The sequence below is a fragment of the Coptis chinensis genome, chromosome 9 (genome assembly GCF_015680905.1).
Source record: "Coptis chinensis isolate HL-2020 chromosome 9, ASM1568090v1, whole genome shotgun sequence".
In the NCBI taxonomy this organism is placed as follows: Eukaryota; Viridiplantae; Streptophyta; class Magnoliopsida; order Ranunculales; family Ranunculaceae; genus Coptis; species Coptis chinensis.
Window position 1 is genome coordinate 46,557,100 of NC_141464.1, and position 16,913 is coordinate 46,574,012.

At 36.0% G+C, this 16,913-nt stretch overlaps 1 pseudogene across 1 annotated transcript; it reads right to left on the reverse strand.

Annotated features, from left to right (window-relative positions):
• Positions 1–5,565: 5,565 nt before the first annotated feature.
• On the reverse strand, positions 5,566–14,887 carry LOC147476300 (DNA (cytosine-5)-methyltransferase CMT1-like; annotated as a pseudogene). Its single transcript, XR_015209759.1, has 20 exons — positions 14,546–14,887; positions 14,439–14,497; positions 14,261–14,357; positions 13,624–13,731; positions 13,367–13,489; positions 13,175–13,280; positions 12,830–13,014; positions 12,664–12,729; positions 12,233–12,490; positions 11,938–11,996; positions 11,781–11,847; positions 11,391–11,720; positions 10,663–10,749; positions 10,476–10,583; positions 6,973–7,096; positions 6,767–6,878; positions 6,641–6,684; positions 6,406–6,475; positions 6,212–6,315; positions 5,566–6,055 (listed from the first exon to the last, which is right to left on the reverse strand). The product of XR_015209759.1 is annotated as a DNA (cytosine-5)-methyltransferase CMT1-like (transcript).
• Between the last annotated feature and the right edge of the window lie 2,026 nt (positions 14,888–16,913).

Genomic DNA, 16,913 nt, shown 5'->3' on the forward strand with positions numbered 1-16,913 from the left:
GAGAGATGAAAGAATCTAGTGTTCCTACCTCTATCTTTCATCTAGTGTATGGTAGATTTTTGTTTCTAGAAACTCTCCTCTTTTGCTAACCAATCAAACAGCTCGATCAGATTTTAGAACCTTTGCTTTCTCATAGTTGTTTGACAAGAAAGGTTTTAACAAAATATTTTCAAAAAAAAATTGCACTTTCTTGATATTAGTGAAGAGGTTCCCAAACACTTTTTTATTCCAAATGGAAAGATGTTGTTGAGTGACTTTAATCTTAAGTAACACATTCATATTAGGCATGTCATGCATAATATAATTCCAAGCAATATCTATAACAGGCATACAAGTAAGATCAAAGAACCACATATCATAAAACCTAAAAGGTTTATCATGTTAGTTCAAACCTATAATCATCAGTATTATTTAGATTTATCATAATAGATAGATGGTCAGAGGTAGCATTCACTAATTGCTTACTTGCACATGAGGAAAGGCTAGGAGCCAAGCATCTGTTGCCATAGCTCTATCTAGCCTTTCAATAATATGATCATCCGGAGCTCTGTTATTGCTCCAAGTGTATTTAGGTCCTTTATACCCCATATCCATGAGACCTAAGTCATTGATAAGTTCATTGAACTCAAGCATACTTTTATCAATGATACTTCTTCCCCCTATTTTTTCATCTAGGAAGGATATTGCATTAAAATCCCCAAAGAGGCACCAAGGGCCAGGGATAATAAGAGCAACATCACGTAGCTCATTCCAAACCTTATGTCTGTTACATGCTATATATTCACCATACACAAAAGAGAAATACCAAGATTATAGACAATGATAATTAGTAAGTTTACCTGTCACTTGGTTTCAAGTTGCTCCCAAGATCTCCAGGTCCACTCCCTTTTTCCATAGAACAGCAAGACCATCACTAAGACCCACTGCTGGGACACTGAAGCAGCCACTATACTTAATTATTTTACTAATACTACTGATACGATCATAGCTAACCTTTGTTTTAGAAAGACACACTATATTTGGATTATGCTTATCCAAAATGTCCTTTAGATTTTGAATTGTCATGGAGGAACTTATTCTCTGACAATTCCGGGCATGTATCATTGACGAGGAGGTAGCTGTTTGGGGACAGCCACCACAAGCCCTGGGGGAGAGACCAACAGACCCCCAATGTTAACCATTCCAACATCCAAACCTTCATTGTCATACTCTCCAGAACCAGAATTATTACATTGTTGAGCACTAGCAAATGCTCCTTGATTACCTTGGAACTGAAGACGACGCACCACTGATGAGGAGTCTAAAGCTAGTGGCTCAGGTTGCTCTCCAAGCCCCTCTATATCAGCTTCATATCCTACTAGCTCTTGATGAGTATGTGCCATAAACATGACCAAAACTTGCTCACTAGGATTCACCACAGTTATAGGCAAAACCAGCATAACAATATCTAGAGCATCCGAAACACTCGAATCAGAAGAAAACTCCTCCAAGACTGCTAAGTCAGTTGTAGAAACTTCACTAGACAAAGCCTGACCAAAAGATCCATAAAAGGCTACAGACTCCGCCGAATCACTAGAGATGGGGATCACATCTGCCTATAAGGGAATAAGCATATGGCCTTCTCCTCTAGCTCTCATATCATTAGCCAATTGTTTTGCCTTTTTTTATCATCTTTCAACAACCCTCATACTGCGTCTAACCCAACCATTCCCATCATTATTTGCCATATTTGCTTCTTCTAAAATAAGTTCACACTCTTTCCTTTTGGTTCCTATTGGAGTCCCAGTAGTATTTTGAGTTTTGTTCAAACATAAATCATACCTAAAAGCTTTCCTTTTTGGACCTCGAGAAGCCAAAGTTTTAAAGCCCCTTCCACGTGAAGGTAAACTGTGGAATCTGTAAACTGGGTTAGGTTCATAGGGTGGTGGGATTGAGTTGTTTGAGGTGGTTGTGATCTTAGGAGTAGGTATATTATCATTGGAAACAGGCGAAAAGATGTCTAAGGAGAGAGAAAGGTTAAGAGATAAGCCATTACCATTTCCCGATGAGTTTACTGTTGAGCTAGGGTTCAAAAGTGTGTATTCCAACTGGGTCTCATCCAAACAAACCAATCCTTGTTCTTTTACACTAGACCCGCCTCCACCTGTAAGGTCCAGGTCCATATCTATAGAGCCCAACCTTGATTCCCAAAGAACTAGAGAGCCACTACAAGAGTCAGTTATGGCTGGCCTAATGGTTTCCCCTGAACTGTTACTTTCACTAGTTAGGCCTAAGCCCATAGATCGCATAACACAGGTTGAAGAATTCCTTAGACCCACACATATTTGACTCTCAACGATTCTATCTGACATAGATAAGTTTCCAGATCCAACGGTCGTATCTGTTTGTGGAAAGAGAATAGAGTGGGCCACCTCCTGGTCAGATCCAACGGTCCCTAAGTATTGTCTTGCCACATGTTTTGCTATGGGTGGTGTAGCCATAATGCCAGTTCCTCCCCAATTTTGGTTCCCTGGTGCTCCCTTGTTCCTTATTGGAATCTGATCAAACCGTGGTTTTTGTGGGTTACCCGAGAACGTGACTAAGGTAGGATTTAGATTAGCCACTCCATTAAAGAAGACATTTGTGTTTCGACCCCCACCTACGTGGCAAACGTCCATTAGTAGGGGTCTCCATTTTATTCGTTTAATCGAACAGGGCTAAAGCCCAATTTGCAATACCATGGATCAATGTACAGGCCCATTAACTCATGTGTCTAAGGCTAAACCTTATTAGTCACGTGGCTTGCCATTAACGTACATTAATTTATGTCTAGATTCGTTTCTTATCAAAGAGATAATTATCAGTTGAGAGTTATATTCAATTACAATTACTTAAGCTACAAGAATATTTGAGCTACAATGAGTCTCTACTCTACCTATATAAATATCAAACTATTTTTCATACAGACTTACGTTCTTGAGACTTGATCCCATCGATAATTTGGGTACGTAGGCAACCGAAAGGTACAGTCTCATCATTTTCTCGATCACCATCACTTTTCCCACTACTTTTCTACATTTTTCATATTTTTCGTCACCACTTAGTGTTTTGATCATATTTGGTCGAAACATAATTGACGCCGTTTGTGAGAATAAATGAGAAATTATACTTAATATCTCTAGGATAGCCTCTACACTTAAGGAGATTTATACGGTATTTCTCTTTCTGCTGACAGAAGTAGATATCATGTTATTCTACCACAGAAATAACAAAAAATACTCAATTTCTCATATTTGAAGGTAACCGGAAAGATATCTCCATATTCAGTTCATAGGTCGATCCCTTTTAACAATCTTTCTTTAATATCCATGAGAACTACTCCTACTCTTGCCACAGGTTTTTTGAATTATGATGAGCAATTCAAGTCCGTAGCTTTCACCTTACCCAAGCTTAATCCGATAAACTTGATATTCTCCTCATTAATCTTGTTCTCTAGCAGTCCGAAGATTTGGACCCATAACTTAACCAGATCAAAAGATGAATCTTCCTCTAGTTTGGTAGGAATCTTCCATTTCTTGATTGAAATAATGAATCCATGTACAAACCATGGTCCATTCTTCCTCACATGGTCATATTCCGTTGTGTTGTCAAATTGTAATTTGTAAAATCCCTTAGAGATCAATTCCAACCTCGTCTTACTTCTAGTTTGCCAACACCGATGAAGCTCATCTATTATATCCTGGACATTCGTCTTCCATTCCCCATATAGTTTACCCGATGAAGCTCATCTATTATATCCTGGACATTCATCTTCCGTTCCCCATATAGTTTACCCAGTAGCATATTCTTTCCATCTGTAATACTATCAGAGTTTTTACACTTAATGTCTACCACCTTCATTTCCTTGGAGCTAAAAAGGTTTTGCATTTCAACTTGTAACTGTTCAATCTTTGTTTGGGATGTGGAGCGTGAGGATTCTCCTCTAACCATAGCTCGGTTATTACTTGTCATAATTGACCAGCACATAAGGATCTAGATATGGTCACTTAATACAATAAAGAGTAACAACCTGAATTCAAATCAAGAGAGAGAGATGTTTGAAGTTGAATTCAATTCAAAATTCAAAATTCAAAATTCAAAATTCAAAATTCAAAAATTCAAAATCAAAATCTTGCGGGGAAGAAGAGAACTGCTTTCTGTTGCAGGAGAGCTAAAAAAGAAGGGTCCCCCCCCCCCCCACTAGATGTGCCAATTAGGATTCCCCAACTAGATGGGAAATTAGAGAAATTAGGGTCTCCCCCCTAAACACACGATCAACTTCGTTTGACCGTTAACTTTCAAGTCAAACAATTGAAAATTACACAAATGCCCTCATTATTTTCAAAAAGAAAATATTCAATTTTAATTAGGTGGGGGCATTTAAGTCATTTTCAGTTGTTTGACTTGAAAGTTAACGGTCAAACCAAGTTGACCGTGTGTTTAGGGGGGAGACCCTAATTTCCCATCTAATGGGGGGGAAATCCTAATTGGCTCATCTAGTAGAGGGGTAACACTAAAAAGAAGCAGAATTGCGTGGTGTGACTAACATAGAATCAAATCAGACTTGTTGTAGAAGTACTGTTTTGGTGTGCTTTGGCTACAGCCTAAACTAGACAGAGGACTAGATAGTGAATTAACGCATCTCTAGGTGGTAGTAGTATCACCTACATGTTTGAAGCCAAAATTTGACCAACTCTAGGTGGAGGCAAATAACAGTCGCAAATTTGGAATATGGTCTACCTTGCGCAACATTGATACTGCCGCCCCAGGTTGAAAAAAAAAAACCCCACGCGACATTCCCACTGTCACACCAAATTGAAAAATGTAAAAAAAAAAAACCCCGCAACATTGGCAATGGCGGACGACATTGTCACTGCCACGCCACATCTGAAATTGCAAATTTACATCCACAGATGTAGCTAGACAGATAATACCTCCACATTTGCCTCCACCTAGAGATGGTTTTTCGCGAAATTCCGAATGGTAGAGGCAAATATGCAGGTGATACCTCCACCTAGAGATGCTCTTAGTATTTAGTGCATGCCCTCCAATCCAGAAAAAGAAAGTTGCCTGGCAACTAGAACCTCAAAGTAACCCACAAAGAGCATACATGCTCTGAGGAACCTGACCACAGGAATCCATGAAATTGAGAATCCATCATCTTTGCAAAAAAATATTGTGGATAAACAACGTGATTACATCTGACACAGTGACACGTGCAAAGCCAATGACCTTAAGGAAACATTCAGGGTCCCAACTCTAAGTAGATCGAAGAACATTCATGTTTCTTCTTTTGTTTCCCTTCAACAAAAAATGCACAGTAACTGACGAACAAATGCAAAATCAGTTGCAAGAATTTTCATTAAGTGTTTCATAAAAGTTCGAGTGTTCGACTAGGAGATTTCTGCTTCAATTTTTGTAGGAGCACTGCACTAACATATTCCACTGTCCTTGAAGAGCAAGAACTTTCATGCAAGCTGATTGGACTCAATAAGATTATAATTCTGACCTTAACCAGCAGCAAGTATGTGCAAGAAAGTCATCTTATTTTGCAGATAAATATGCAAGCATCAATTTCAGAAAGAGAAAGCATTAACACCGCCTCTTGACCCAATCCAAGCAGTTGCCTAGCACATCATGAACAAGTTTAGGAGATGGAAAGTGTTCTTGCTGCAGAACAGTTTCCTAGGTTTCCTATGAACTTAACATGTCAAGATAAAAATAACTATCCCTAGTCCACTATCAAGGAAAAGTATACAGTGATACAGGAACACTGAACAAATGCACTAGTAGATAGACTTTGTTAATAGAAATGTACCATAAAATGTTAATCAGTACAAAACATAGAAACTATAGGAGCTTTCTTCACTAAAGAGGAGAAACCTCATCCACTTCTTCCGAAGAAACTTGTCCTCGAATGAAGCTTGAGAAGTCAGACAGAAGGCTACATAGCGGTTGATCATCAGCAATTCCCAGGAGTGCCAATCCTAAGGAACGTGAAACAGGGATTGCAACCGCATTCCCAACTTGTATGTACCTTCAATGATATATAAATCCAGTTATTAATTATAACATTTTGGAAATACTTAAGCTAACTGCAAGGCCTATGATAAGAATGCGAATAAACTGTTTAGATATCAGTTATCACTACAGTACAATCAAAACACATAAACTAACGAAAACAATAATTTACCTTTCTTTCGTAGGGCCATAAAGTTTATAAAAATCTGGAAAACCCTGAAGACGAGCGTTTTCTCTAATTTTAAGCACTCTGTCCTGCTTGGGATGAAGAATAATCTATTGACAAAGCCAACGATTGTTGTTGCAGATGCATGTAAAAATCTTAGTAAATACTACCACTATAAACTGTAGCAGCACAAAATATACCTGGTTATGTGGCTCTGCACGGGTAACTACGGTAGAAACAGTTTCATCCCACCACAAGCGTTCGAAAGGCCTAACATATTCGAACATTGTTAGGTATTGGAAAAAACGCTACTGGATTTTTTTTATGGCGTTTTCTGTGCACTATCAAAATACACTTGTGGTGTAGTGTAGGAAAGTTTAAAAAACAGATTTACAGTGATAAAAAGCACATGAGATCTCAAAAAAAACTACATGCTCTTTGGAATAGCCATCCTTAAACGTAACTGCATAATCGGGGACCTAAAACAAAGACATAAATTGGTAAAGTAAGAAACCAAAGCACGGTTAAGATATAAGGATTTAAACACTTTTAAAAGATTACCAAAGGATTTCCCGAAGAGACTTTCGCTCTTTCAACAGAATCATCAAAAGCAACCTTGTTTATCGCCAAGGATAATAAGACCAGCAAGATTAAGATCGCGAAAGTTTGCACCCTAACAAAGCCAAACATATCTTAGAAGTCAAAAGCATATCAATAAGTTTATCGGCTGTAAGAGTACTTTCTTTAAATGATTTAAAAAGGAGAACCTTCCGCCTTGGAACTTGAAAAACACGCTCATAGTCATCCTCATTTAGATTGAGTGGTTTATGGTCATGGAGCATAGAATTTGATGATGAAGAGGCGAGTCCCAGAAAAGCTGCAGTATAAAAACTTCAGATGAAATTAGGAACCCATACGCTACAAAGATCAAAACAAAAAGGTCTTCACTGTCCACTGACCGACCATAGTAATTACTTACATACATAAAAGTAAACTAGATTTGTTGTTATTCAAATTTGAAAGTGGCGGGAATTTGAGTTTGCAAATTTTTTAAATTTTTTTGTAATATAAATGAGTTTTAAAATTGATATAGTAAAAAAGAAAAAATATATATGTCCGGCCCGGCCCGACCTAAAACTTTTAAAAAAGGCTTAGAATAGGATCAGAATAACTAAAAGGCTTTAAATATTTAAGGCCGGGCTAGCCCGACCCAGCCCATTTCCCACCCCTAGTACACATGAGTTTTACTTCTTTACTGCTGTTTTATTATTTTGCTAAACTTTGGTTAATTAGTTGACCTCTAAGGCTCTAATGGTGTATTGCATAAATTACATGAAGAGTAGGAATTATGATCCAATAGAATTTGAGGATTTTGCTGAAAATTGGGTTTTAGAAAATGACCCCCCCCCCCCCGACTTTTAACTGTTGATGAGGAAAGTTTTCGGCAAGATTTACTGGCATGCACTCTTCAAGCTAACTTAAGTAATGGTAATTCACTCATTCCAATGCAATGTTTAGTACTTTAGTCTTTTTTATTATGAGAAATACAAAACTTAATAGTCTGTCTTTGTCTATTCTATTTGAACTTCTGTAGTTGAGATTTTAAACTTAGATGACTTGGATGACATTGATGACGATGATGATGGTGGAGATGAAGCTAGAGTTGAAGAGGAGAATAGAGATGCAGTTACTGATCTTAATACTAATGCTCAAGACTGGGTTGTTGGAGATGATGGAATTACTGATCTCACAACAAATGTTCAAGACTGGATTGGTCAAGGTGGAGGTGTTAATGGAGTTGCTAATCCATCTTTTGGTACCACATAATGGAACAATTTTAATCATGCATAGATTCACAGTGCACTTGGCAGTGTCCTTACTGTTTGAGCTTTCTTTTAAAATGATTATACTACAATTACATAGCAAACATTTGTGTTTTTGTCACATTTCAAATAGTTTCATAACTATTATTATTTATTAAAAATTTAATTAACAATCCGCTGGTTGGACCAGTAACCCAGTGGCCCAGACCGGATTGGGTCTAATAACACTGGAATTACTGATCTCACAACAAATGTTCAAGACTGGGTTGGTCAAGGTAGAGGTGTTAATGGAGTTGCTAATCCATCTTTTAGTACCACAGAATGGAACAATTTTAATTATGCATAGATTCATAGTGCACTTGGCAGTGTCCTTACTGTTTGAGCTTTCTTTTAAAATGATTATATTACAATTACATAGCCAACATTTGTGTTTTTGTCACATTTCAAATAGTTTCATAACTATTATTATTTATTAAAAATTTAATTAACAATCTGCTGGTTGGACTAATGACCTAGTCTCTAGACCGGGTTGGGTCTAATAACACTCGAAATAAGACCAAAAGAAAATGAAGTCCCCTTGCGGAGTTAAGTGAGGTCACGTGCTTTGGTCTTTAATTAGCCTTTAAGTCCTTTAAAACCATTAGAAATGAAGTCAGTTATCTAGGATTATAAATTTGGAGGCCCATTTAAGGGCTGAATTGGAGGTTGTATATTGGAGTGGTCCTCCAAATTTAAAGATAAAGGCCCGGATACACGCCCCGTTGGTGATTCTTATACGTATGTTCCTATTTCCAAATTCCAACCTTTTAGGGAGTGAGTTTGGATGTATAGTAGGCAGATCCTTACATCCCTATCCTAGTCCATCATTATCCCCTGTTCAACCTAAATTTACTGGGAAAAAGCTAGCACAGCCAACTAATAATGCCGATATGTAGGGGTGGAATTTGAGCTATGTGAAAAGTGAAATATCAAATATGAAACTCGACATCATTACCAACTCAAAACAGTCAAAAGTCTTTCGATTCCCGGTTTACTAACATCTCTCTGATAGTATGATTTTTTGAATTCTAATTATAATCTAAAAGATAATATAAAAACATTAGGAGGGGTTGAATATAATTTGAGTGACGTGAATAAGATTTTCTAAATTATTTTAAATAATATGAAACTAATTCTAATTTCAATAAAGTGAGAGAGTTTTTGGTAAATTGTTTAAAAAAGAGAGAGCTGATTAGAATAATTAAGGGAGATGGTTCTAAAATCATAAAATAGAGAGATTACAAATACACAGTTCGGTTGAGAAATTTTCCTCCTAAAGATCCGGCTATCATATAGTGTAGAGTCTTATACGTATGTTCCTATTTCCAAATTCCAACCTTTTAGGGAGTGAGTTTGGATGTATAGTAGGCAGATCCTTACACCCCTATCCTACTCCATCATTATCCCCTGTTTAACCTAAATTTATTGGGAAAAAGCTAGTACAACCAACTAATAATGCCGATATGTAGGGGTGGAATTTGAGCTATGTGAAAAGTGAAATATCAAATATGAAACTCGACATCATTACCAACTCAAAACAGTCAAAAGTCTTTGGATTCCCGGTTTACTAACATCTCTCTGATAGTATAATTTTTTGAATTCTAGTTATAATCTAAAAAATAATATAAAAATATTAGGAAGGGTTGAATATAATTTGAGTGACGTGAATGAGATTTTCTAAATTATTTTAAATAATATGAAATTAATTCTAATTTCAATAAAATGAGAGAATTTTTGGTAAATTGTTTAAAAATGAAAGAGCTGATTAGAATAATTAAGGGAGGTGGTTCTAAAATCATAAAATAGAGATATTACAAATACACAGTTCGGTTGAGAAATTTTCCTCATAAAGATCCGGCTATCATATAGTGTAGAGATATATTGTATTTAGGTAAACCAAATTTAATAGACTTTTCGATTACCTCAGATTTCAGAAAACAGACCACTCAGTAGTATGTGAAACGAATACGTACGGATTCTCTCCAAAGCCAGAACAGTAAACCATTTCATGTGAGCAATTAAATAAACTCATATACGGTTTTGTATAGATACCAAACTAATTCTGTACAGTTTACACTCTGAGACACAAGCACTGCAGCACATAAACACGCATATTCGGCAGTGGTACCCAATTTGTAACCTGTAACTAAGTGGTAGGAAAAAACTTATATCTACGTTTAAATTACAAAGAGCTCTATGGAGATGTTTTGTGCACTTGAAAAGGGTACCGTTTAGATAAAGGAAAAGGGCATGTTGTGACATCTGTTCTATGTATAGACTTCTTTGATATTATATAAAACCAATTTTACAGTTGTGGGAGCATCACAGAATAGAACAACTTTATTTTGTAGTTGTAAGCTAGATATTCAGAGTTTCTTTGTGACAAAAATTTACAATGAAGACTGTACTAACTATAATGTATAGCAATACCATCTCTACTTGCTCTAATATAACACTGGAATTCCGTCTGAGCATCACTCATACGGCCTTTCATCTCGGTGTTCATCATTTGTAACCTGATACAATTTATTGATAAGTGTCAGGCTGAATATTAGTGTTCGCAAATTCCTAACTTCAGAGAGAGAGAACACACACCGAGGGAAGATCTGAGATAGCATTATGAAGAACAAGTGCCTCTTTCAGTTTCTTGGGGTCACTCTCATCATACGCAACAACATTCCTCTGTTTTCAAATTATTAAACAACTATTACATACACATTAACGTTTAACATTTAACATACAAAACCAACACAACATAAACATACCTCAACTAGCTTAGGCAAACCACCTCTAACCATAGTACAAAATATCCCGATATATCGCGATATTTGGGGATATCTATCTATATTTCAAAAAAAGATATATAAATATCACGATATGTTAAAGATATATACGACTGCAAATATCTACGATATTTTGACGATATTTGGAGATATTTTGAGATATTTAGCGATATTTTATGTATATAACAATTTTATTTAATATTTACTATTATATTTTAAATAAATATAAATAATGTATCATGATATATCAAGAAATATCCACAATATCCACGATATTTGTCGATATTTTAGATATATCCACGATATTTGCATGTGAAACAATGTCAAATATCCTCAAAGAGAAGAATATATCCACGATACATATCCAGAAATTGAGTATCGATAAATATCCATATCCTGATATTTTGTACTATGCCTCTAACAACCATGTCATGAGTAGGAAGAGGAAATTGTGGTAATTTTTACATAATCAAAACAATGACTTAGTTACATCATTTCAAGTCTTCAACAGAAAAAAACTAGATTTCTATATAAACTCACCTCACTAGGACGAGCTCCCCACAAAAATGCACGAGCTCGAAACTGAGGAAGCCCATATGCTCCTGCAGCCATGATACCCAATCGAGCTTGATAATCCATTGAAACAAGTCGGCTAACTGCATACTTCCCAAGAAATCCATTTGAAAATTTCAAGAGGTCTACCACGTTTTCCATCAACACATATCTCGGCTTCAAAAACTGCACGATATCCATAAACACCACAAGTTGGCGATTTTTTTCATCATTGAGCGGTTCAGCTGTGTTCCTGACTCTGTTGTTGCTACTAATTCCTTGGCAAGGAGGACCACCGCAAATAACATCCACATCACCCTAACAAGTACAAGAAGAAGAAAATTTTATTCGTGAAACCTAGAATAAAAACAAACTTACTGGAAGAGGCAAGATCCCTAAATTGTATCCCCTTTTAACAAAATCTTGAACACTTTCTTTGCAGTTTCTGGTCAGAAGATATCACCGAAGTCATATTCATATTTTTTGAATATAATTTAAGATTAAAAACCAAGAGAGAAAAATAGAAGTAGCTCACGTAAGACCAGAAAGTGGCTCCCAAGTATCGTCGGAGGGGCCATAACCCTTCCACCGTACCTGAAGTAAATGGGAGCACTAAGAACAAAAAAAATAGATAACCTACTCAACAAATAAACTAGAAAACCTTTCAACTGCAAGTTTCACTGCCCAACACTTTAATGATCAATGAACTGAAATTACTAAAAATAGAAACATAAACGAGCCAAGCTGAAATTTCTATTCAGATCCAAACAGTAGCATGACCAGACAGATCATCTAGGATACCTGATTTGAGAACAAAAGTACTTCCTTACCTTGAAGTGAAGACCAACTTCTTTACGCTTGTTTGGATGTCCAAAGCATATATGTGTAAGCCTCTCCACCTCAAATTCCCCAGAGGGGTCCTCTGGACGACTGTCATCAACATCAACATCAACATCATTTTCATCATTCACTAACAACAAGGAGTCTGGTGTTTGTGAACACACACTACCGATCAAAGAAAACCTCGCACAAAGTTTCTCCCATTTTTTTAGTAGAGACAGAAAATTTTCAGCTTTCTCATGTCTCACCTATATATGCAATAATCATACATTGTTAATGTGGTTACAATTTTAGATAATGAAGAGTGCATCAACAAAGCACCTCTTTCTCAAGGTGGTTTAAACTCAAACTCTTACATGCATATTCATTAACAAAGTACTTGTCATAACGTTAAATAGAAAGGAATGTGTCAATTAAGTACCACTGTATGGGGATGGTTCAACCTCAAACTTTGACACTCGTATTCATTATTATCCACCGCCCATCTCTAGGATGGGCCAACAATAAATAGAAGTTAAGGTAGTGGATTAGTAACTGAGGAAGACAACATTTCTGGACCAGAATATACACTTGGAAAGTTTACTTACTGTAACAAGATTTACACCGGAGAAAGAAGCGCCGAAGCATAAGCCCGTCGACATTGCACCACAACCAGAATATAAATCCAAGAGTGTAATCTCAGATTTTTCTAGTTGACTACCTAGAAAATCTTTTTTAGACTTATATCTTGTTGCACTCTTTTCACAACTAGATCCATCATCACTTGTACCCACTGTAGCAATTTAAGAAAACAAAGAAATCCTCAATTAGCTAGTTCAAAGAAGTTTAATGTAATCATACACGCACGGTATAGAACTGTAACATTTTGAGGGTAAGCGTTTCAGACATAACTCGACTTATTCTGCAATTATCATAGCCAAAAAGAGAATTACCTGTAGCTGTAGGTATGTTTGAGAATGTGTTGTATTCCAACGAATAAGACATATCATAATAGAAATTACATGGTGGGATAGCTACCTTCTTAGCAACCAAATCAACCTGTTGCAGAAAAGAAAGTTATGACCATAGGGTAAATAGAAATGGAGACAGAAATTGGCAACAAAAATTACACCACAGAACCATACATTTGGAGAGACTTTCACTATGTTTATTTTGGAAACGATAGAGTCTAGCGGATTGTCATCCTTTACATCTGAAATGAATACTCGCTTACTGTCTACAAGTCTTGCATTTGCTTCTTCAATAACCTAGAAACATAAAAAGTCAGAAGTCATTACAAAATAATATGGAAACACTACAAGAAGGCCGAGCACAGAACAGAACTCATAGGTACAAAGGGAAGATTGCCGGGAAAACGTAGAATCAATATTATCTAGCTTACAGTATCCTCCGCTTTAAAAAACCATTGCACCGTAGCAACAGCCCTCCCATCAGTGGTGCAGAAGAATTCAACAATCCGGCCAATAAAATGATCTCTTTCTTCATCAGCCTAAGAAAATAACATGTAGAAATTGATCCATAACTTTCTGTTGACCAATCAAATTAAGAACTTCTAACCAAGGACATTATTGATGCAACAGCTAAACAAAAAAAGCTGTATACCCTTGTAACGGAAAACAAATACTGCAGCAGTGCTGCCATTTTGAATATATGCAAACTCAATAAAAGAAATTAGACAACTACTGCAATTGGTCGTTGCAATTTTTCACATCCTGTGGCTTCTATTTAATTTTTTGTGGAGCCAAAATTTCTTAAATACAACTTGTATGTACATTGCATCTTATGGATCAAAAACAATAAATTTGGAGTCACTAAAACGACATCACTTGGGGAATTTAGTTAGATTACTTGTTGGAACGTTGTCTTCCATGAAAATAAAAGGGGTCATTGTAGCAACATGGGTTTTCTAGCACAATAGTTATTAGTAGTAAGTTAACATTTTTGGTACTTTTAATATACCAAAGTCAACTAGCATTTTCTTGCTCAAATTTATAACGGTAGAAAAAAAAATCACTTGCCTCGACAAATACATCATCACCAAGATTAACAAAATCATTAATGGCAATTTGAGCTTGTTGGTAATGAGCAACAGCAAATAAGTCGTCGTCTTCAGCTCTACATATAAAAATGCCCAAACAAAAATAAAAAAAGTTTCAAACGTAAAACTACACAAAAAATAAAAAGTAACAAACTTACTTCTTCTTTGATCTTCTTGACTTAGCCCTCTCCGCATTCTTAGCTTCTGCAATCTTCATCTACAAAAAATACCAAACAAAAAAATGTTGAAAACTAAATATCTAAACCATAACTAACATAGGAAAAAAATTTAGTTTTTCATCATATCGATGAGGCCACCATTGTCTAGCTTCAACATCAGGTATTGGGTCACCTACAAACTTACAATCAGGATCTACTGTATCTCTCATTTTCTTCATCGGTGACTCTGAAGAAGAATAAGAACAACTAGCTTTATCCGCATTTCTCTTTGAGTTTCATCTTCAAATGTATCTATCACAATCTGTTTATCTTTTCGTGGTTGTAGTTGTCTTCCTGATGAACAAGATGGAGGTTCCATTTATTTTATTTTTTGGAAGAAAGAGATGTTGGAAAGTTTTCTGGAGAGAAGAAGAAGTTGTGACTTGTGAGTGGGGATAAAAAGTGGCACACGAACTTTATGGAGTTTAAAAAGTGAATGTTTGAGCGGGAAGTTAAAACGGGAAATTTTTTGGGAAGAGTAAGTTTACATATTTAACCTCAATCACCAGGAAGTCTAGTATATATTATTGATCTAAGGTCCTAGCCTCCTAGGGTATTTTCTGCCATTTTGATTAGTAGAGTAATTGATTGTTAAATTAGTAAGGTGATTGAAAATTTGAAATTACCATACCGATGGAATTAATTGATTGTTCATATTTTGCTAATATTGTCAAGCTGTCACGAATAACAAAAAAATCTACATTATAGGAAACTTACTAACTGTTATTTGCTTTTATCATTTGAGATTGATCGTGCACTTATGCTCATTAGGCGAACTAAGAAATCTAACTAATTGTAGGATTTGAGATTTTCGCCAATGACAGATATTAAAAGCCCCATGTGCAAGCTGAAATGTCAAGAAACAAGAGCCTCGTCCCACAAAGCCCCATGTGCAAAATGTGCAAAGGTGATTCAAGTGCAATTGCGAGTTGCGAGTTTGTAGGGAAAAAATAAAAATTGTTCTGCAAGTAGAAGATTATAGTGATAGTCTGATAGAAATACTGTAACATTTTCATACTTTTATGGAGGACCAAAACCCTCATTTTATTCTTTCATGGGGATTAGAAAGGTAGAACAAATCAATTAGCAAAAGTATAAACCCTTCAAATGCAGGAGCAATATGATACTAGAAGCAAGTCAGTATTTCTTTGGAGATAACGAATAAATCTTTAGCAGTCAGAATGAGATTCCAAAGAAGCTCACAGTGTGTACAACTTCAATCAAAGACCATTAATACTGAATAGTTGAGAATGCTCCCAGTAACCCACGTCAACCCCCCTTTTTTCTCTCATACTGACACATCAGATTTTACCTAAAAAAATGAATTCTACGCCTTTTTTTGGCGATTTCAATTGTTCGTAGCCCAAAATACATAAAAACCCAAAATAGATAAATAGATAAAAATCTCTTTCTTAAATCTTATCTCATCTCCATTCTTAAATCTTATCTCCATTCTTAAAAAAACGAAATCTCTCTTCTTCCAAAATTAAACTACTTCCATAATTGTTCAGGATGATACACTCTATACACAATTCTCTCTCGCCCGAAACCCCTTACCATACATACAAGGACTCTACTTCCATCCAAACAGAATTTCACTACATATATCATCATATGACTTCATCTCATAATCTCACAACTCCGTTGCTTGAAAACAAAACAACCTCCATGGAAGAAAATGAAGCAAAAAGTTACTGGACATGGAGCAAACACGATTTTTACCCAAAACCATCATTCCAAAGTTGGCAAACTTACAAAACAACACTATCCCAAACTGGTCATCGTTTAAAAGATCGGTTTCTAGACCGTTCAAGTAACACCCAAGAGTTAGAAGTCAGAAAAGAAAGTGTTAATGAGATGAAAAGATGTTTGTCTTGGTGGGATTTAATATGGTTAAGTTTTGGTTCAGTTGTTGGTACCGGTATATTTGTTTTGACAGTCAAGAAGCTCATAATCATCTTTGCTATTGTTTTGTCGTATGCAATATCGGGTTTATTTGCATTGCTTTCTACTTTTTGTTATAATCTTGGTCGTTGTTGAAATTCCCCGCTTTGGTGGTTCGTTTTCGTTTCTTAGAATTGAGTTAGGTGATTTTGTTGCTTTTATTGTTCTTTGGAATTATTCTCATTAGAGGCGATGGTTGGTCTTTGCTGGGTTTAGCAAGATCATGGACTTCTTATTTTGCAACATTTATTAATCGTCGGCCGACCTATCATTGCTTTCATGTTAGGATTTAATTTATTAGACCCACTTGATGTTGCTGTTTTATGCACTTTATCGGCAATTCCAATGTTTGGTTCGCGTAAGACATCGCTTCTTAATTGGATTGCTGCTATGCTTAGTGTTGGAATTATTGTGTTTGTGTAGATAAAAACCTCTTTCTATACTCTTTTTTCAATTCTAAAAAACACTCCC